Genomic DNA, 22552 nt, shown 5'->3' on the forward strand with positions numbered 1-22552 from the left:
CAATAGATTGGTATGTTTTCTTTCTCATTGATAAGTGGCTCATCTGCAAACGAATCAAGAATTAGCCCAATCCTTTTGGGGCTTTCCTTGGTCCAGATATTGCTTCCGTTTTGGAGATTTCACAAGCTTCAGAAGAAGTTCCAATTCATCTTTCAATTTCAAATGTGTCTGACATTGATGCTAAGATATAATTATTTCTGACTTCTGACTCAAGCCTATCTACACCCACATTTTGGTGAAATGAAATTTTGCCCAACTCCATGCTTGCCACCCCTTCTCGTCTTTCCCCCTGTCCGCCCACAGATCTGTTACGGTTCAGGTTCAGACAGTGAAACAGTTGCTCCCATTGTGGGAAAATCACCAGCCCATTGTGTATTTTGTTTTCATCTCTCAAAATGAAAATAAGATGACTGTAATTTTTTTAAAATGATGAGCTTAAAAAATGCGAAATCTTAATTTTAACTGGACACTCACACACTCACACACACTTTTTTTTTGTTTTTTGTTTTTCTTCACTTCAGTGCAGGTTCAATCGGTAAAACAAAATTATGGTTCAGGTTCAGCTCCAGTTCCAGTACGAAATCCCGGTATCCTGTTGCGGTATACATTTAAGTTGTATACCGCAACAGGTATACAACTTAAATGTATACCGCATACAACTTAAATGTATACCGCAACAGGTATACAGGACCTGTTGCGGTATACATTTAAGTTGAGCCTCCATTATGGTGTCTTTAAAATGTTTCCATGCAGGTTGCAGGGATTTCACTTTTGGCGCTGTACCTTTTAATTTCTGTTTCACTAACCTCCTCATTTTTGTGTAGTTCCCCTTTCTGAAATTAAATGCTATGGTGTTGGGCTGCTGTAGAGTTTTCCCCACCACAGGGATGTTAAACCTTTACTAGTGTGTCTTTAAGTGAGGTGTTTGGGAAAATCTCTGCTTGGTAAACAAAGGCTGTTGCACATCTTCCCCACATCGAGGGGGGAGAGAATTAATTAATGAGCTTGCATTGTACAGATCCTGTGCAGTGCAAAATGATACAATTCTGGGCTCATACTCCAATAGGGGTGCAAGGCTGGGGAGCTGGGAAAATGGAGGTTGTCTCCTGTTTGTCCTTGCGCGGCTTAGGTAAAGCACTGAGGTAACTCAGTTAGGTGTGTGGCGTCACCCGCTGTCATGTTGGGTGATAACAGGGCCTGGAGGGGCTGGCTGTGTATCACCAGTAGAGCAGTGTGAGAAAGGACAACTCAGCTGAATTGTTAGGAGGCACAGCAGTTCCAACCACTCCCAGACTACACCCCGGGGAGTGACAACCTCTCACAGCGGGCAATGACCCTAACTCAGGCTGAGCAGAGGGAACCTTTTCCCAGTGCCCTCCCCAGCAATCCTCCCACCCTTTGCCCAGCCCAGTGCTGCCACGCTCTCCCTGCCAAAGTTACCGACTGGGTGTGGGAGACCTTTCCTTCTCCTGCTGCACCTCCCCCTGGCATTTTTCTAGCTCACTCAGCTTCTCTCCCTGGCAGCCAGGCCCAAATGTGGAGCAGAGGGGGCAGGACAGAGATGCTTCTCACGTTTGAGGGTGGCTACTCTGGTTTGCTGCCTTTGTGTACAGAGCCTGGCTGGGGAAGGGGTGGCTCGCCTCCTGTCTCACTGCCTGGACCTGGCTGCCAGGAAGAGGGGGCTGGTTGCAGGACCACAGCCCAGCCTAGTGGTATTGTTTTCACAAGAGCCTCCAGGGCTGTAATGTTACCAGGGGGCTCGCTCCAGCTCAGCAAACAGCAGGAGTCAGTTCCAGGAAGGGAAACACCCAGGTGCTGCTACAGGGGGGGCTTGTTTCTGAGCTCGGGAAAGTGAACCTTACCCTGTTACACTGTCCAGAGGGAGCCATGGCTGCAGGGAGCTCTGTGGAAAGTCTCCAGGATGAAGCTACTTGTCCCATCTGTCTGGAGTATTTCACAGAACCTGTCACTCTGGAGTGTGGGCACAATTTCTGCCGAGCCTGCACCACCCAGTGCTGGGGAGAATCAGACACAGGCATCACCTGCCCTAAGTGCAGACAAGCTGTGCAACAGAGAAACCTCAGGCCAAACAGGCAGCTGGCCAATGTCCTAGAAATAGCCAAATGGCTGGGTGTCCAGGCAGCGAAGGGATCAGGAGTGTGTGTGGAACACCAGAAGGCTCTGACACTGTTCTGTGAAGAGGATCAAACCCCCATCTGTGTGGTTTGCCATTTGTCCCGGACTCACCGAGCTCACACTGTGGTTCCCATAAGGGAGGATAACCAGGAGTACAAGGTAGGGAATTGCTGTCAAGTTCAATGAGTAACAGCTTTGGATTTTTATGCCAGGTGGAAGTTGCCTGTCAGAGGTGTGACTGCATTGTTCAACTCTGTAAGGCCTTCATTGTATGGGAGATGCTATAAACAATAAATGAGACAGCTGGGTGGCAGGAAGGGCAAACAATTAAGACTTGAAAAATTTCTAATGTGGGAAAGTTTTACCTGAGAAGCAGAATCCTTTTCAAACCCAGCTCCCACTGGTGAACTAAGGGAACTCTCTATGGAACAGAAGCTGTTAAATGATCAGTGAGGTTTAAATCACCTGCAGGCCTGTCTATGTGAGACTGTTGCCTTCAGACTGGAGAATATCAAGTTAAAAAGCTGATGTTGTCATTGCTGATTTGTATCTTAGCATTTATCATCATTGTTGTTATTTGCATGCCAGTAGCCACTACAGACCCCAGATGAGATTTGACCTTGATTTTGCTGGAACCTGCACAAAACAGTGTGAGGGATAATCCCTGCTCTGAGCAGGGATAATCTAATTTATAGGCTAATCTGAGAAGAAAAATGCAGAGTGGGATAGGAAATGGAGGGCCAGAGTGGGGAAGTTAATTGCCTAAGGTCACCCAGCAGGAGAGTGACTGGGTGGGCAATAGGACCAAGGTCTCTCAAGGCCCACACCAGTGCCTGAACCATGAGACTATGCTGTTGTGGCCCTAGCAGCTCCTAGCAGTGATGAAGTCTGTTAGAAGGGGAAGACTCTTTGAGAAAAGTCTGAAGCCAGTAAGGAGATTAATGTAAGCAGTGTCAGGATGAGCTCCACCCTGACATCTGGTGGTGAGGTGTGGCAAGTTGTGGAAAAGAACTTCAGGGGCTGATCTTATTTGCATAGGCACACCCATCCCTCCTAGAATGAGACCATAGCTGCCCAAATGGTCACTTTGGCTGCTGTGGGATCCCCAGTGTCTCTGTTATTGGGTCAGGAAGAATAAATTGTTATTACCCTGATTATGGGAACTGTGCTTGGAACTGTATGTGGCCTTTTGTTATGATGGAGGGACTCACCGTCAACTAAGTAGCACTCGCTAGGCAAGGGTCATGGGTTCCAAAACTGTGTGAAGGAAGAGAGGCTGGGGACAAGTATTAATACTTGGTGGTATGGGCCCCTTGGTGAGGGCCTTACATGCTAATTGCACTTCCTTCTCTCTCCACTGTGGAATATCAGAGCTAATTTTGATTTCATTAGAAGTCTAGTTATAGGCTGCTGAGCTCACTTTGGGCTGACAGTGCACCAGCACTGGGGCTCCCCTACTACAAGCTGAATTTACCTGAGAGCTGAAATCACTGAGTGTTGTGTTAAGTAGTGGGGGAGCCTGAAGATATATTGTGGAGCAGTTTGCGGGACGGCTGGTGAAGCAGTTTGACGTGGAGCAGTTTGTGGATGGCAGGAGCTGCTTGTGGGCCGTGGAGCTGAGCGAAGGAGTTTGTGAGGTGGCTGGCTGGCGGAGCGGAGCGCAGCTGAGCGAAGGAGTTCGTGGGGTGACTGGCGGAGCGGAACGCAGCTGAGCGAAGGAGTTCGTGGGGCGGCTGGCAGAGCGGAGCGCCGATATGGAGCTATGGGGCGGTCAGCTTCAGATCATGTAAGGTGCCTCTTACCCCCGTCCCATTTCCACCCAGGTTGGGAGGTAAAGCTCCGCAGATAAACTTTCAAACTCTGGGGCTGCCCTGACCAGGGACAGAGACTTTTTGGGGCATTGGACTTTTGGGACTTTGGGTGATTTGGGGTTGCTGGACTCAAGAACCAAGGGGAAAAGGGCATGCCCCAATTTGCTTGGGGTGGGTTTTTTTTGCTCATGGGTTGTGTTATGAATCCTGTTGGTGGTGTTTCCCCAACATAATGCCACATTGTTTCTCTCTGTTATTAAAAGGCTTTTTGCTACACTCAGACTATGTGCTTGCGAGAGGGGAAGTATTGCCTCTTGGAGGCGCCCAGCGGGGGTGGTATATATTTGTCCCAGGTCACTGGGTGGGGGCTCGAGCCGGTTTGCATTGTGTTATTGGAATGGATCCCCTAGATATTGAACCCGGCCCTTGTTGCTGCCAACTCTGACGAGCAGAAGGGTTACATTAAGTTTCTCCTTGGGATTCTGAATTTCCATGAGGGGTTAAACTGAGATGCACCTTCACCCCTAAAAATAAAAATCAAACCACCCAAATCATTTCTGTTGATTCAGGATAAAATCCAGCTCTATTTGAAGATTCTGAGGGAAGAGAGAGAAAATTTCCAGGGATTTAAATTGAGTAGAGAGAAGAAAAGCCAGGAGTATCTGGTAGGCTCCTGTTGTTATTAACCTGCATTGACATGGGGTGCGAGGTTGGCTTGTAGGCAGATTCCCTTGTGGCCTTAGGAAATGTTGGCTTTTATCTACTACTCCGTTACCACGGATGCTCTGTGCGTATGTGTGCACTCACCTCCAAACAGAAGGCCTGAAAAATCCTCTTCTCCATCTTCAGATTCTAAGCTTTCATTTCTGGTAATGAATTCTTGTCCACCTTTTGTGGCTTTGACAAAAATCTTGCCAAAATGATCTGAATGTATCCAATGCACAGTTCTGTGCCTGTCTGCACTTTTTGTTCAATTGATTCATTTTTTCTTTCCATACATCTGTGTCAACGTAGTTCTGTGTAGAGCTGAGTAAACAACAAAACTTTTCATTGACTGGAAATTGGGAAAAAAATGGTCAAACCTAAAATAATTAAACAAAGTGCAGCAAATCAGTGTTCCATTTTTTCTTGAGCAGTGTTTTGTTTCAATTTTGACCATGAAGAAGGACTTTTTGAAGCAAAAACTAATTTCAAATTGAATAATCAAAACATTTTCTTGATTTTTTTCAGGATTTATTTATTTATTTATCTGCTTATTTATTTCTTTATTTATCCATCCAAAAAATGTGGGTGACATTGAGAGGAATTCATTAAATATTTCAGAGTCAATGAATCTGCCTTTTCCCTCCAAAAAAGTTTAGTGCAAAAAATGTCACCCAGATCTAGTGCTGAGTCTTGCCTCCAGCTGCCTTGGATCTGCATTTTTAAAGGCCGCTGGTAACATGATATCCTAATGTCAGGCATGAGAATATCCCTTTAAGAGATATAGGGGCCAAATGGGAAGGTGTGAGAAAATCCTCTTTCTACTAACCACAGGTCACAGGCAAGTGTTAGATGTCTTAGAATGTGCAAAGAAATTCTCCCTCCTGCACACTCAGCACTCCATGAAAGGACCCCAGGCTCCATTCACGTCCCAAACAAGCCCTTTCCCTATTTTCTTACAGAAACAGACAGAAACAGAGAGGCAGAAGATTGTATCTGAATTTCAGAAACTGCGGCAGTTCCTGGAGGAATAAGATCGACTTCTGCTGGCCGAGCTGGAAAAGCTGGACAAGGAGATTGTGAAGATACAGAATGAAAATATCACCAAATTCTCAGAGGAGATTTCCCGTCTCAGTGAGCTGATCAGTGAGATGGAGGGGAAGTATCAGAAGCCAGTAAGCAAATTCCTGCAGGTGAGACAGAGTAAGAAATACCCCAGATCCCACCACAGGGATAGGACCGTGCCCAAATTGTGAGCACTGGAGTCCAGCTGTCAGTGAATTCCTGAAATGTGCATTACAATTTTTCTATGACCAATTAGAGATATATAGATATGAGAGATGGAAAAGCCCCATTAGCTGAGATAATCCATGGTTCTGGGGCCAGACCAGAGCTTCTTTTTTCAAGATTTGCAAAATCCCTTCCCTGCAATCCTCAGTGTGTTTCAAGTGGGTCTCAGATTATTTTTCTCTCTCTTTTCCCTCTAGGATGTCAGAAGTATCTTGAGCAGGTACATGGCTCTTTCTCACTCCCACACCCACTTCACATGCTGGGAAACGACTTGGAAGCCATGTTAACACCACTTCTCTCCAGGGCTACGTGGCAAAATGTGTGGGGCAGGTTCACACTTTGGATACAAATCTCTCTAATGAATTTAATCCTGATGTTCTCACTTGCTGTCTGGAATGGCTTACAACTGTGAATGCCAAATTCAGGTCAGATGCCAGAAAACAGGGCAGACACCCTAAACTGGTGGTATATTCTATAATTAGATTTCACCGAACCAGTAACGAACATGCACTCCTGGATCACTGTATCAGTCTTACCATGGAGTCAAAGACAGTCCCCTTAGGATCTCCAGCCCTTCTTGTCACCCAGACAAACTGGGCTTTGTGATATTGGTCACTATACCAAATATCACATCACATTAGGTTACTCCCAACCACAAAGGGTCAGTCACTTACCCTGGTCAAATTTGTACTCTGGATCTCACCAAAGACAATGCTGAAGTAAATTCACTAGTAAACTAACTAAAGATTTATTAGCTAAGAAAAAGAACTGAGACTTATTGAGAGGTTTAAGCAGGTAAAATACATTAACAGGTGAGTCAAAGTGTATAACTCCAAGATGATAGCAGAGATGTAGTAGTCTGCTAGTTTTCCAAAAGTCTCAGGGATACCTAAAATCACTTTGGGGACCTCCTTCCACTCGCTCAGTATTCCACCCTCTTCGAATCTAAAACAGTTCAGAGATACAGGATCATTCCCTGGAATCAGTATTTACAGCTTCTTTCCACAGAAAGCAATCATCCAAGTGTTTTCATCACAGTGTGCATTTTTCCTTTGTTGACTAAATGCAGACTGAGCCTGAAGATTTCCATTGTCGAATGCAATGACCCATGCTTGAAGTCAGCATGCTTCTTCATTTCCCGTTCCAAGGCCCCAATCCTGTCTGATGGGCAATTAAATTACAGAGATATTATGTTATGTATGTCCCTGTACTTAATTGACCCTAGATCAAAAGTGTGTGTTAGCATCAAGATGAGAATTTACCTGATGTGTAAACTTCATGAAAACTAATGGATTGTTATGTGCTATTACCTAACAATATGCATTATGTATGAGATAGCAGAGAACAGGTTACAGATGAGTGAAGACAATATCATTCACATTTCCTTTGAACTAGATTAATACTCAAACGAATTAGTACACTTAACATTTCTTTGATATTCACACAGAAGTGAATTGGCCTATGGCTTTGACCTGAGCTGGCCTGGTGGTGTCACACTGACCTTTTTTAGAGAAGACTCTGGAATTATCCATTCAGTGGGAAAGATTAACCTAAAGTATTTCTTAGAGATGTCACATCCCTGGGGGACTGGCTGCCTCAGGATTATGTGGGTGAAATGTGAGCCTTTCACTGCTGGGACACTGCAATCCAACCCAGATCAGCAGTGATGAAGAGTCTTTCCCACCTGAGGACTGTTTGAAGAACTATGTGCAATGAGCTTGGGAGGGGGAATTTGGCATGGGAACTTCCTGTCCATCATAGTGTGGAGGCCAAGGAGTGAATTGTCCATGGAGATTCACTTCCCCTTTTATCCCCAGAGCTTGTCTCTCCAGGCCAGAGTTGAAGAATATTAATGGGACCTTTAAACAAAATGTTACACTGCCATGGCCTGTGTTGCACCTACTTTGAGGCTGGGAGAAGTAGAGGAATTCTAACTTCAAGCCCATTAGAGCAGCAACGTTCACTAACAAGGAATTATAATGAGTCACTAAAGGAAATAATACAAAGTGAAATGGTTTCTCTCCAGCTATGAAAAGAGGAAGTTCCAGCAGCCTGTGGAGACTTTCCCTGAACAAGAAAAGAGACTCAGTGATTTCTCCCAGAAAACTATTGTTCTAACGGAGACTCTGAGGAAATTCAAAGGCACTGAGAAAGGATCTAGGAGAGGAAATTGGGATGAACCTCTGAGTCTGTGGGAGGAGATGTGTTCTTGATTTAAAATACTGTACATATCTATTGAATGAAAGGTGGAGAGTAGAGCTATTGAGCAGGTGTAGCAGGGCCCAAGCATCAGGACATCTCACATTAATTCATGACTTACCGAAGGTGACAACCTTAAGGCCCAAATTTAGCAAAATGGCCTAATTTTGGGTCCCTGAGAGTTTCTCTCTCCTAACTACAAAACTTGCAAAGTCCCTGGGGGTCACAGAAACAGGGGTGTTTACTCTGGCCGGATCTCAGGACTTCCCTAGCCTGTGCCAAGCAGCCACTGAATAGGGGAGTCACAAACTGCCCCCCTCTATCCCTTTGCCAGTTCAGGGGGAATCTGACCCATTGAGCCGACCCTTCCCAGCTTGAATTTCCACATACATAAAAAAACTTACTATTATTTGTATTCCTGTCTATGGAGGACAAAGGCCCTGTTGTGCTGAGCACTTCATTGACACTGAATAAATAGACCCAAAGAGCTCACAATTCAGAGCTCTGACCCTGCAAATTCTTAACATCCTATTAATGTCAAAGAGACCAAAGTGTGTACAGTTACATTGACACTAAGGTCTTTGCAGGATCTGGGTCTAGGGTCTGACAAAATGCAATAGGTGAATGAGACAAACCAGCTGGGATGTAGAGGGTGGGAGGAGATGAGGAGGGGAAAGTAAATATTTCTTACAGATTGTATCTCGTAGGATGCTTGTGAGCATAAGTGCCGACTCCATGGGTACTTCAGGGCTCAACCATAATTAAAAGACAGTTATATTAGTTACAAATAAGAATGCTGTTATAAATATGACAGCATGAAATCTCACCTCTCTTTTATCCTTTTCCTCTTCAGACACTCTGCCATCTGAACTGGAGATAGGGGCACACAGACATGGTGAGATTGCAGGTGGACATTATCTTTTAAAGAAGGAGAAAATTCACATGAAAACATTTCATGAATTTGAAGCTACAGTTACCAGCCAAACCAACACAGACCATGACACTCACAGCCCTAAAAAAGAAAACATTCACTACTAAAAAGAAAAGGAGTACTTGTGGCACCTTAGAGACTAACCAATTTATTTGAGCAGGACAGTGGGGTGGGAGGAGGTATTGTTTCAATATTCTCTGTGTATATATAAAGTCTGCTGCAGTTTCCACGGTATGTATCTGATGAAGTGAGCTGTAGCTCACGAAAGCTCATGCTCAAATAAATTGGTTAGTCTCTAAGGTGCCACAAGTACTCCTTTTCTTTTTGCGAATACAGACTAACACGGCTGTTACTCTGAAACCATTCACTACTAAGGAGATCCCAAGCTGAAGTCACACAAACAATCCTGACAACAACCTTAGTGCTCAATTCATGCGCACACCAGTGAATAGAAACAGTCACTGACCAACATCCAAACACCCTTAATTCTGACCCCGGGGTTTTCATAGACATTGACAGGCCCTTTCAATATTAAATTGAGAGGAATGAGGACAGAGCTCTCTCTCCCCTGAGGGCTGACACATCCCTCTCCTTTACCCTGCCAGAGGCGGGTCTCGCCCATCACTCTTCTCCAACATCCTACGTTTCCTTTGGGCAGGATGGTGCTCTGCCATTAGAGCTGCTCCCTGCTTCATGGATTGGGGAGATGCTCTGCCTCAGATGGTGGCACCGCCTCCCTTCTCTCGGAGCTGAAGATGGGGCTACCCCTCCCAATGCCACCTCCTACTCTCTGGTCTTAAAGCATTCCCCAATGCTGAACCTTCCTTTCTATTCCTCAGCCTGGGAGTGGAGGCTGCATTTAGGGGAGGGAGCTTCCCTCTGGGGTTTAGAGCTGGTACCTGCCTCCTCTGCTCCCTCCTCACTAAAAGCTTCTGAAACCTTCCTTTCTGTGTCTCTGCAGCTGGGAATGGAGCAGCCCCGGCAGGGGAATCAGGGACCTGAAGCCTCTATAAAACACATGAAAGTAATGAGTGGCTCCCATTAAACAGAATGAGAAACTGCAGTGACCCCTCTGCTCAGTCTCAGGCGCCCAGGACAGAGGCAGCTCCCTGGGACCCAGGACTGTCCCAGCCAGAACAAGGCTGTTGGGAGTGTGAGAAATGGTCCCAGTCTCCCCCAGGGCTGAGCTCTGCCTCTAATGCTCTGATTCTTTCTCTCCCCAGAAAATGTGACTCTGGATCCAGACATGGCTCATCCCATCCTTATGCTGTCTGAAGATCAGAAAAATATGAGATGTGGATTCACGTGTGAGGATCTGCCCAGTAACCCAGGAGAGATTTGACACTGATCCCTGTGTGCTGAGCTGTGAGGGATACACCTCGGGGAGACATGCCTGGGAGGTGGAGGTGTGGGATAAGGGATGCTGGGCTGTGGGGGTTGCAGGAGAGTCTGTGAGGAGGAAGGGACATCTCATCCAGAACCCTGAGGAAGGGATCTGGGCTGTGCAGCGGTGGGTGGGTCAGTACCAGGCTTTAACCTCCCCTGTTACCCACCTATCCCTGTGCAAGGTACCCCAGATGATCTGGGTTTCTCTGGACTATGAACAAGGGCAGGTGACATTTTTCAGTGCTGGCAATGAGGCCCCAATCTTCACTTTCCCACTGACTTCTTTTGCTGGGGAGAAAATCCGCCTGTGGCTCTGGGTGGGGGGCAGGATCCCAGCTCAGGCTGTGTCACTGAGATACATGGGAAATACCTCACTGGGGACCCTCAGATCAGTCTCTCTAGCCTCAGACACCAGACTCTATGACCCTGGAGGACTCTTGTCTGCTTCCAGACTTTCTACTGTGTAGTCTCTACTGCCCTGGAGGTTCTGGGGGTCTGGTCTGTCAAACCATAGGCAGCTGGGATTGACTGAGATGGAGAAGTCAATCTCATTGTTCCAGGGATTGTGCAGCCTGTTTGTCACTGTCCTCCATGATCTGGGAGGACTCTGGGGATACTGTGTCAGACTGTGTCACTGAGACCTGTGGGGGGAGGGGGTATAGCTCACTGGGAATGAAAAAATTGGCTTCTCTTTCAACAGTCGTCCTAGTTTCTATGACCCTGGAGGACTCCCATCTGGCTAGGCTCATCTCTATGACCCTGGATGACCCCTCTTTACCAAACCCACAACATCCATATGAGCCCTCCAATCTCCTGTCCCTTCCCTCCATGAATAAGAAGAGAAGGAAAACCCTGGAGCTGCAGGAGGAGCAGAGGGGCTCTGAGGGGAAGGGGCAGATGTGGGGCTTCAGGGATCAGAATTGATATAGGATTGAGGGCAGAATTGATTTGGAGGCTGGGGGCAAATTACTAGCTGGGCTGGGGGACAGGGAGATGTGGGGGTGGCAGGGAAACATGAGGAGAAGCAGGAGGCTCTGCACCAGCAGGGATCCTAGGAGAAGGAGACCCAGTGATTGGAGAGTGTGACCTCCAGGACCCCAGGGAAAAGGAGCATATAATAGGGGAGTGACATCATCTGGATGAAGATGAGCTGGCTGTGTGGAGTGGAAAGGCACATATGGCACATATTTGACCAGAAGGGAGAAAAATCATGAAAGAAAAAAATCAATTAAAACGAGAGTAAACAGTGAAGCCTGGGCAAGTGGAGGGAAACTGAAATGGAGAGAGTGAAAGCAAAACAATCCTGAGAAGGAAAATGCTCAGGGGGCAGCACAAGGGGAAGTGATAAACTCAAGCGAGAGAACTGGGAAACCAAGTTGGAATGATCTGTGATAGGGAACAGAAGAGTGTTAGAGGGAGACAGAGAAGCAGTGATGGAAAATGTGTGCTAGAGAAAATGATGTGCCAAACTGGATGAAATAAAAGAAAAGTAGTAATGGGCTTAATCTGCAGCAAGGGAGATTTAGGTTAATGTGACACGTACCTCAAATTAGCACCCTGTACCCCCATATTCATCATCCATATATGGTTGGGATATTTAATACAAAGCATGCCATGTAAGATATCATATGTAAGATTATGATCTGCTGAAGCCCATTGTTCTGTCAAAATATGTATATCATTAGCGTGCATGAAGTTATGAAATTTTGCTTTATGTTTGAGCATGAGCTTTCGTGAGCTACAGCTCACTTCATCGGATGCATACCGTGGAAACTGCAGCAGACTTTATATATACACAGAGAATATGAAACAATACCTCCTCCCACCCCACTGTCCTGCTGGTAATAGCTTATCTAAAGTGATCATCAGGTTAGGCCATTACCAGCACAAATCCAGGTTTTCTCACCCTCCACCTCCCCCCACAAATTCACTCTCCTGCTGGTGATAGCCCATCCAAAGTGACAACTCTTTACACAATGTGCATGATAATCAAATTGGGCCATTTCCTGCACAAATCCAGGTTCTCTCACTCCCTCACCCCCCTCCAAAAACCCACCCCCATACACACACAAACTCACTCTCCTGCTGGTAATAGCTCATCCAAACTGACCACTCTCCAAGTTTAAATCCAAGTTAAACCAGAACATCTGGGGGGGGGGGGCGGGTAGGAAAAAACAAGAGGAAATAGGCTACCTTGCATAATGACTTAGCCACTCCCAGTCTCTATTTAAGCCTAAATTAATAGTATCCAATTTGCAAATGAATTCCAATTCAGCAGTTTCTCGCTGGAGTCTGGATTTGAAGTTTTTTTGTTTTAAGATAGCGACCTTCATGTCTGTGATTGAATCCAGGAGAGTGAATTTGTGTGGGGGGGTGGAGGGTGAGAAAACCTGGATTTGTGCTGGTAATGGCCTAACCTGATGATCACTTTAGATAAGCTATTACCAGCAGGACAGTGGGGTGGGAGGAGGTATTGTTTCATATTCTCTGTGTATATATAAAGTCTGCTGCAGTTTCCACGGTATGCATCCGATGAAGTGAGCTGTAGCTCACGAAAGCTCATGCTCAAATAAATTGGTTAGTCTCTAAGGTGCCACAAGTACTCCTTTTCTTTTTGCGAATACAGACTAACACGGCTGTTACTCTGAAACCTGCTTTATGTTTGTTACTGAAATACATTGCAAATTTGAGAGTCTCTATTACAAGGGTGATGATCTCCACCCAGGAGGGAGTTCAACGACCATTAATCACCAGGGGAGTTGTAATCAAGGGATATACAATTCAATGACAGTTTCACAAGCACCACACAATGGGGACTGCTCAACTCTATGACTCAGTTGCAAAAGACCACACCAGGGGGATTGCTCAACCCTGTGACTCAGCAAAACCCACCAGAAAATGTTTGGGCAAGTGTCTTCTAGGCACATGGACTAAGGATATAAAATAGGAGACAGTAGTATCATGCTTTTCCCTTTCTTCTCCCTCACCTACGCTGGAAGCAACAAGAATGCTGGGAAGACAGAAAGACTCAGCTGAGGAGACTAGTCTCAGGCTTGAGAGAGAGGCCTGTGTATTATGAATAGTAACATCCAGTGGGGTGAGAAAATTGCTTGATCTTAATACTGCTGAGAGTAGTAAGGTTTAAGATTTAGATTGCATGCTTATCTTTTATTTTCTTTGGTAACTATCTCTGACCTTTTATGCCCACCACTTATAATCACTTAAAAATCTATCTTTCTGTAGTCAATAAACTTGTTTTATATTTTACCTAAAACACTGTGTTTCAGTTGAAGTGCTTGGGAAATCTCAGCTCAGCTTACAAAGGCTTGTGTATGTCATCTCCACATTGAGAGACGGGCAGACTGGGTAATAAATGTATACTGGTCAGGTTCTGACCAGGGCATGATGGTACAGCTCTGGGGTGCAAGGCTGGGTGCTGGGGGGAATTGTCTGGTGCCTTTCTCTGTGTCATTTGTGAGTGGCTTTGGGAGCATTCATGCATTCTAGCTGGGTGTGTGGCTCCACGTACTGTTGTGCTGAGTGATAACAGTGTCTGGAGGAGTTTGCTGCTTGTCACTAACAAAGGATTCTGAGAGATAGCCCAGGCTGGAGAGTTAAGAGGGCACAGTGGTACCCCAGTTCCAGGTTGTACCCCGGGGACCCCATCACAGTTAGATATTAGGAAAAACTACTGAACTATAAGGGTATTTAAGCTGTGGAATAGGCTTCCAAGGAAAACCGTGGAATCCCTATTATTGGAGCTTTTAAAAACAAATCGGACAAACAGCTGTCCGTGACTGTCTAGGTTTATTTGGTCCTGCTACAGTGCTGGTGGCTGGACTTGACTTGATGACTTCTTGAGGTCCCTTCCATCCCTATAGTTTTATGATCTGCTGATTCTAAAAAGAAGAATGAAAGGGAATGTGAGAGGGAGAGGGAGATCTATAAAATGTTACCAAAAGTGAGATTGCAACTCATTCATTCCACCCCATAGTTCATGGACATTATTTTTGCTGTAGTGCCTTTCAGAACAACGCGTCTTCAAATTTTGTATGTTTTTACAGTGGGTTCTGTTTATGAAAGATCCCTCTCAGTTCCTTTTAAGCCTGACATTTGCTTAAATGAAACATATAAACCATTCTCCTTGTGTATTTCCCTTTAATTACCCAGCTGTGATTTTTGAAGGCAGTGAAGGGATTCTCCCTTTCCCCCAAGCTGATTGTGTTACCCCTACATCAGTGAGAGTGTGTGTGTGTGTGTGAGAGAGAGACTCCGTTGATAGCCTGGGTCTTATGCTGCTATCCCACCTGCACTCTGGGTCATGTGCTTTATATAAATATATACATCAGGAATTGTTCATCTATGCTCTGCAGAGAGCTGATTTGATCACTTCACCTCTCAACCCCCAAACCTGCCAGTGGCTGACATCAGCAATCAAAAGGCGTGATAGATCTTGGCAATATGGAACACTTGAATTTTATGGCACAATATACCAGATTCAACAGATTATAATGGTTTTAATTATTGTGTGAATTAAATAAACTATTAAAAAAGGAAATTAAAATATGTATCAAAGAGAACCACACAATCCCCACTTCCACGGCAACAGGGCTGGGCTATGGCCACTCCTGTCCCCAGCACACACCTCCACCACTTGACCTTCAGGAGGAATTGCTATTCTTGCTGAGGACCAAGCACTGGAATGGGCCTTGACACACACACTTTGCCAGGAGGTTCTCTTCCTGGCTTGAGTGTGGGATAGCGATAGATTACCAAATCATATCTATTACAGGCATTGATCCTGAAGAGCAGTAGAAGTGAGTGGCTAGCATCTGGGCTTTCTATAGTGGAGAGCTGCGTTTTCTTCCCAGTTCCACCTGAAGTGACCTTGTGCAGCCTCTCAGTAAATTGAGGGAGAAAGTGTCTAATAGTTGCCTGCTTTCCAGGGTAGGGGATGTGGTGTGTCATTAGGGATATGGGTTGTGATGTGCATGGAAATGCAAACAACAAAAAGGAGAGGTGATATTTGAACTCATTGGTTGCTAGCTCTTAGTTTGCTGCACTTTGCCATCAGCTACTGGACAAATGTCTCTCTTTCCCTTGCGTCTGTGATAGGCTGCTATCTTCTTTGGAGCAACAGAACAAGCAGCCAAAATCAGCACAACTGATGAACATTCCATCTGTAAGCAGAGTCAGGCTAAGCTCTACCCTGACATCTGGTGGTGAATTGTGGCAAGTTGTGGAAAAGAACTTCAGGCGCTGATCTTGTTTGCATAGGTTTCAGAGTAACCGGCGTGTTAGTCTGTATTCGCAAAAAGAAAAGGAGTACTTGTGGCACCTTAGAGACTAACCAATTTATTTGAGCATAAGCTTTTCGTGAGTTGCATCCGATGAAGTGAGCTATAGCTCACGAAAGCTTATGCTCAAATAAATTGGTTAGTCTCTAAGGTGCCACAAGTACTCCTTTTCTGTTTGCATAGGCACACCCATCCCGCCTAGCATGAGCCCACAGCAGCCCAAATGGTCACTTTGGCTGCTCTGGGATCCCCAGTTTCTCTATTATTGGGGCAGAAAGAATAAAGTGTTGTTACCCTGATTATATGAATCAAGGACAGTGGAACTATTTTATGATGGAGGGACTCACCATCAACTAAGTAGCACTCGCTAGACAAGGGACATGGATTCCAAAAGCCAGTAGCTTGAAAGAGGTTGGGGCTAGATATTTGTACTAGGTGGTGTTGGTTTGTTTTTAGGGGTCTGAACTACTAATTACACCTTCTTGTCACTGTAGACTATCAGAGGTAATTTTGATTCTATTAGAAGTCTAGTTACAGGCTGCTGAGCTGGATTCACTTTGGGCCAATGATGCTCTAGCATTGGGGCTCTCCTATTACAAGCTGAAGTCAATAAAGAGCTGGAATTGCTGAGTGCTGTGTTGGGGGGGGCTGAAGATACATTGCAGAATGGATGGCAGAGCAGCGCAGTTTGCAGGATGGCTCGCAGTGAAGGCTATAGCAGAACCTGACAGAGAGGTGGGGCAGTTGGCCTCTGACCATGTAAGGTGCCCCTTAACCACCCCACCCTCATTTCTACCCAAACTGGGGGGTAAAACTTTGCAGATAAACTTTTGAACCCTGGGGCTGCACTGACCAGGGACAGAGACTTTTGACTTGTTGGACTTTTGGGACTTTGGGTGATTTTTGGATTGCTGGACTCAAGAACCAAAGGGAAAGGACATGGCCCAATTTGCTGGGGTGAGTCTTTGCTCATGGTTTGGTTTACGGACCCCAGTTGTGGTGGTTTCCCTATTTAATGCTGATGTCGTTTACCTCATGTTATTAAAGATTTTCTGCTACACCGAGACTCTGTGCTTGTGAGAGGGGAAGTATTGCCTCTTTGAGGCACCCAGGGGTGTGTGTAAGATTTTCCCAGGTCACTGGGTGGGGGCTCGAGCCAGTTTTGCATTGCATTGTTGAGAGGGAACCCCTATGTACTGAACCCGGCCCTTGCTGCTATCAACTCAGCCTGGCAGAAAGGTTACACACCAATCTAATAACTTGGGAGCTCTGCCCATCATATGGTGCTGATCTTCCTTCTTCTTTCCAGTAGGTAACTTACATTCAAAGGCAACTAAAATATAAGGCATGTGTTGTTCACATTTCTTTTCCTCACCAGCATTTGCTGTGGTGGCCACAGTGTGTTAAGGGGAGGGGAGCTGCTGCTAGAGACAGTCACTTTGAGATGGGGTCCAAACTTTGCAAAAGTTTGAGCTCCCCCTTCCCCCCACCTTGCTGTCAGAGCTGAGAATTTGTTTTCCATCTGTTCCTTAATGGCAGCTAGCACACTGCATATGGCTGCCAGGGAGCATCAGGGCCTGGGAAGCTAATTTACAACAACACGGGTAGGTCACATTACTCAGCTGCAACAATATGGCCAGTGTGATGAAACAGCAGTGACGCTGAGCCAGTTTCTCAGCTGGGGCACTGAGTGTGTTCCCTGACTTCAATGGATCTCAGCGAGCTGGTGCAGCTTGAAGAAGTAGCCTCTTATTATAGCCAGTTACAGAGCAACCTGTGCAACTGCCTGCATCCCCAAAAGCATCTCCTGCCAGTGCTTCCTTCCCTTCATGGTTGACTCCCCTTTCCTGGTCCCAGGTGGCCGTGCCCCAGACTCTCACAGGCCCCCTCAGTCTGGCCCCTGATCCCCCTTCTGCAGCTGGGGTAAACCAGTGGCCTGAGGACTTTGCAGTTCTCTATTTTGCCAAGCCTGTGTGCTGTGCAGGAGCTCCAAAGAGGGCCGGGACCTTGCTAGAAGTGGGGACACTGGCAGGAGAACAGAAGTAGTAGCCAGGCCACTACCAGGCCCTGAGACCTCGCATAGATTGTCACAGTTCTTTGTGTTTCTTTAGAGAGAGCTGTTATTTTTTAATACCACAAACAATGAGTTTACTGAAGTCCTGCTTTGCTCATTCACTGTCACATTCAACCTCTGTGACTGCAGTAGAGGGGGCACATTAAATGCTCATTAAAATTGTTCAAATGTCTTTAAGATTTGAGGAACATCAAAGAGTTGGGGAAAATATTTATGCCTTAGAAGGAAACTTGAAATATGTACTGCACGATAAAGCTTCTGGCTTGACTCTAAGGAAGGGGGAGCTGGGAACTCCCCAAAGACTGTGCCCCTGCTGAGCAGTTTCTGACAGTTTAATGAGACAGGTGAAGGAATCCCCACTCCAGCTACATGAGGATTCACCTCAGGGAGACATTGCTGGGAGGTGGAGCTGGAAGATGGGATGTGCTGGGCTGTGGGGGTGGCCAGAGAGTCTGTGAGGAGGAAGGGAGGGATCAGACGTAATCCTGAGGGGGGGATCTGGGCTGTGATGTGGTGGGTGGATTGGTATCAAGCTCTCACCTCCCCCGAGACTCCCCTGACCCTGAGTCATGTCCCCAGCAGGATCCGGGGTTGTCTGGACTATGAAAGGGGCCAGGTGACATTTTTTGATGCTGATAATGAGGCCCCGCTCTTCACTTTCCCGCCAGCCTCTTTCCCTGGAGAGAAAATCCACCCCTGTCTCTGGGTGGGGGCCAGATCCCAGCTCAGACTGTGTTACTGAGACATGGAGGGAACACCCCCCTGAGGACCCTGAAATCAGCCTGTCTAGTCTCAGATGCACCAGTCTCTATGCAGACTTTCTTCTGTGCAATTTCTTTGACTTTGGAAGTTCCATGGGGTCTGGACTGTCAAACCATAGAGAGCAGGGGGTGATCAAGATGGAGAAGCCAATCCCATTGTCCCAGGCATTGTGCAGCCCCTTTATCACTATTTGCTACGATCTGGGAGGACTCTGGAAATCATGGGTCAGACTATGTCACTGAAACTGGATGCGAGGGTGGGGAGAGAGGGGGAAAGTAAAGCACACTAAGGCCTGTTCCACATTACAGAGTTAGATCATCATAAGGCAGCTTTCTGACGGGATCCCCGGGGTGCACCCTGGGGCCATGGGACCACTGTGCCCTCTTATCTCTCCATCCTGGGCTGTCTCTCACAATGCTTTGCTAGTGAAAAGCAGCAAACCTCTGCAGGCACTCTTATCACTCAGCACAACCACACGTGGAGCCCCCCCCCCGGGCAACTAGATTGCATGAATGCTCCCAAAGCCACTCATGAATCACACAGAGAAAGGCACAAGCCGAATCCCCCCTGCTGCCAGCCTTATACCTCAGGAATATACCATCTTGCACTTCTCAAGACGAGCTGTGCAAGTTCATTAATTGGTTCACCACTTCATCAATGGAAAGTGGATATAAACCAGCCTTTGTAAACCTGAGCAGATTTGCCACGCACTTCATTTAAACTCACTGGTAAAGATGAAAAGTAAAATAAGTGTATTGATTAGAAAAGATGGATTTTAAGTGATTATAAGTGATAGGCAAAACGTCAGAGTGGCGACCAAAATAAAATAAAATAAAATATAAGTATGCAGTCTAAACTCTCAATCCAATTAGACTGGGCAACAGCTAGATTAAGCAGTTTTTCTCACCCCACTGAATATTGCAGTTCATAGTACATAGGTTTCACTCTTGAAATCTGGGCCAATCTCCTCTGTTAGAGTCTTCAATCTTCTGAATGTCCTTATTGCTTGCAGCACAGGTTTGGTGGAGGATAAAAGGCCAAGCATGGGGCCACTGTGTTCTGTTTTATATCCTTAGTCCATGTGCTTGGAGAACACAAGTCCAGGCATGTCTGATGGACATTGCTGAGTCACAGGGTGAGGTATGTCACCTGTGAGTGAGTCATTGAATTGTAACTCCTGTGCTGGTGATGTCTGTTCAGCACCCACCCTGGGGTTAGTTACCTCCCTTGTCATTATCTCTAGAGAGCTAGTATCTGGGCTCTTCCCAAAACCACAGCATATTTTAGTGAAAACCATACAACACAATTCTTATAATTTTATATACATTAATGGTACACATATTTAGATGGAACAGTGGGTTTCAGCAGATATTCAGGCCTGTCTGTAAAGGCCTAGACTCTAAGAATTTAGGTGTATTCTTATCACTTGGCTAGTTATAGAGGTATAAAAGAAAGAATCAAAATCACTGTCTGCTGGTGTAAGGGCCTTCTCTTACTGTGACCGTCTGAGGCCCTGTGCTTAGGCTAAGGCCTTTGGCTAAGCAACAGAGGCAGCCATAAGCTGGGAAGTGAATGGTCACATCCTCACATTCCAAACTAGTCACACTGAAATAAGGTGCTATTGCACTGTTAGGAATACAATCCTGTCCTGATAGTGCCTATCACCTCCAGAGAAAGGGAAGTGCCTAGAAAATGTAAAAGGAAACTTAGTTTGATAGCATCCTGTCTGGCAAGAACTCACTTATCAATAGCTGGGATGTGAAATCCTCACTTCTGTATTGTTTTGTCATTATAGTTCCCACTTTGCTATTGTTTGTCTGTATAATCTCTGTCTGGTTCTGTGACTGTTTCTGCCTGCTGTATAATTAATTTTGCTGGGTGTAAACTAATTAAGGTGGTGGGATATAATTGTTTACATAATCATGTTACAATATGTTAGGATTGGTTAGTTAAATTTCAGGAAAATGATTGGTTAAGGTATAGCTAAGCAGAACTCAGGTTTTACTGTATAGTCTGCAGTCAATCAGGAAGTGAGTGGGTGTGTGTGTGTGGGGAAAATGGGAACAGGGAATGGGGGTGGGGAAATTGGAGTCATGTTTTGCTAAAGGGGGAAATGGGAACAGGGAATGGGGGTAAGGAAATTGGAATCATGTTTGGCTAAGGGCAGGAATGGGAACAGGGACACACGTGTAAGGCTCTGTGGTGTCAGAGCTGGGAAGGGGGACACTAAGGAAGGAAACTGGAATCATGCTTGCTGGAAGTTCACCCCAATAAACATCAAATTGTTTGCACCTTTGGACTTCAGGTATTGTTGCGCTCTGTTCATGCGAGAAGGACCAGGGAAGTAAGTGGGTGAAGGAATAAGCCCCCTAACATCTTGTGCCGGTGACTGACTCGGGTGCATCGCATTGGATAGGTGAGTGGCAGCCTGTAAGTCCCCCTCCCCAACAGTCCGCGCAGCTGCTTTGAGGGGGTATCGCAAACTCTCGTGATGGTAGTTGGGGGTTCTGGCAAGCCAGGGTAAAGGATTTTTTGAATAAATGGATAAGGAAGAACCAGGGCCCATCCCAGGTGCAGAGGTCAACCTGGGATGAGATTAAAAAGGAAACGGAGGAAGTGTTAGAGGACCCAGAGGAATGGGGGGTGGCTGAGGAGCCCACCCTCCTTGGTATATGGGTAGTGGAAGAAGGTCCCTGCCCATGGGGACTGAATGTCTTCCAGGGAAAGGAGGCACTTCAGTCTGCTTGTGAGAGGTTTGAAATAAGGGCAGCATTATGGGAAGCTGCCTGTAATCTTTCAAGTTTGGTGCTGCTTCAGCAAGAGCTGCTGAAAGGTTGTAAATTAGTGTCACCCTTCTGCCCGTTAGAGTTGGTAGCAACAAGGGCCAGGTTCAATATCTAGGGGATCCATTCCAATAACACAATGCAAACCGGCTTGAGCCCCCACCCAGTGACCTGGGACAAATATATACCACTCCCTCTGGGTGCCTCCAAGAGGCAATACTTCCCCTCTCGCAAGCACATAGTCTGAGTGTAGCAAAAAGCCTTTTAATAACAGAGAGAAACAATGTGGCATTATGTTGGGGAAACACCACCAACAGGATTCATAACACAACCCATGAGCAAAAAAACCCACCCCAAGCAAATTGGGGCATGCCCCTTTCCCTTTGGTTCTTGAGTCCAGCAACCCCAAATCACCCAAAGTCCCAAAAGTCCAATGCACCAGAAGTCTCTGTCCCTGGTCAGGGTAGCCCCAGAGTTCAAAAGTTTATCTGCGGAGCTTTACCTCCCAACCTGGGTGGAGATGGGACGGGGGTAAGAAGCATGCTTGCTGGAAGTTCACCCCAATAAACATCGAATTGTTTGCACCTTTGGACCTGACATGATCTGAAGCTGACCGCCCCACAGCTCCATAGGCCTTCGCTTCGCTTCGCTCCGCCAGCTGCCCCACGAACTCCTTCGCTCAGCTCTGCTCCACGGCCCACCAGCAGCTCCCACCGTCCCACAAACTGCTCCACCAGCCAGTCCACAAACTGCTCCACGTCCCACCAGCAGCTCCTGCTGTCCTACGAACTGCTCCACCAGCCTGTTCACAAGGCACTCCAGCCCTCCCGCAAATTGCTCCACAATATATCTTCAGGCTCCCCCACTACTTAACACAATGCTCAGTGATTTCAGCTCTTTGGTGAATTCAGCTTGTAGCAGGGGAGCCTCCATGCTGGTGCACCATTAGCCCAAAGTGAGCTCAGCAGCTTGTAACTAGACTCCTAATAGAATCAAAATTAGCTCTAGATATTCCACAGTGGAGAGAAGAAAAAGTGCAATTAGCATGTAAGACCCTCACCAAGGAGCCCATGCCACCAAGTATTAATACTTGTCCCCAGCCTCTCTCAATTCACAGAGTTTTAAAACCCATGACCCTTGCCTAGCGAGTGCTACTTAGTTGATAGTGAGTCCCTCCATCA

The 22552-nt window shown here is 46.3% G+C and overlaps 1 pseudogene; it reads left to right on the plus strand.

Moving 5' to 3' along the window:
* Nucleotides 1-1887: 1887 nt before the first annotated feature.
* On the plus strand, nt 1888-18568 carry LOC144276701 (zinc finger protein RFP-like; annotated as a pseudogene).
* The last annotated feature ends 3984 nt before the right edge of the window (nt 18569-22552 follow it).

This window comes from Eretmochelys imbricata, chromosome 17 (assembly GCF_965152235.1).
Source record: "Eretmochelys imbricata isolate rEreImb1 chromosome 17, rEreImb1.hap1, whole genome shotgun sequence".
Classification (NCBI taxonomy): domain Eukaryota; kingdom Metazoa; phylum Chordata; order Testudines; family Cheloniidae; genus Eretmochelys; species Eretmochelys imbricata.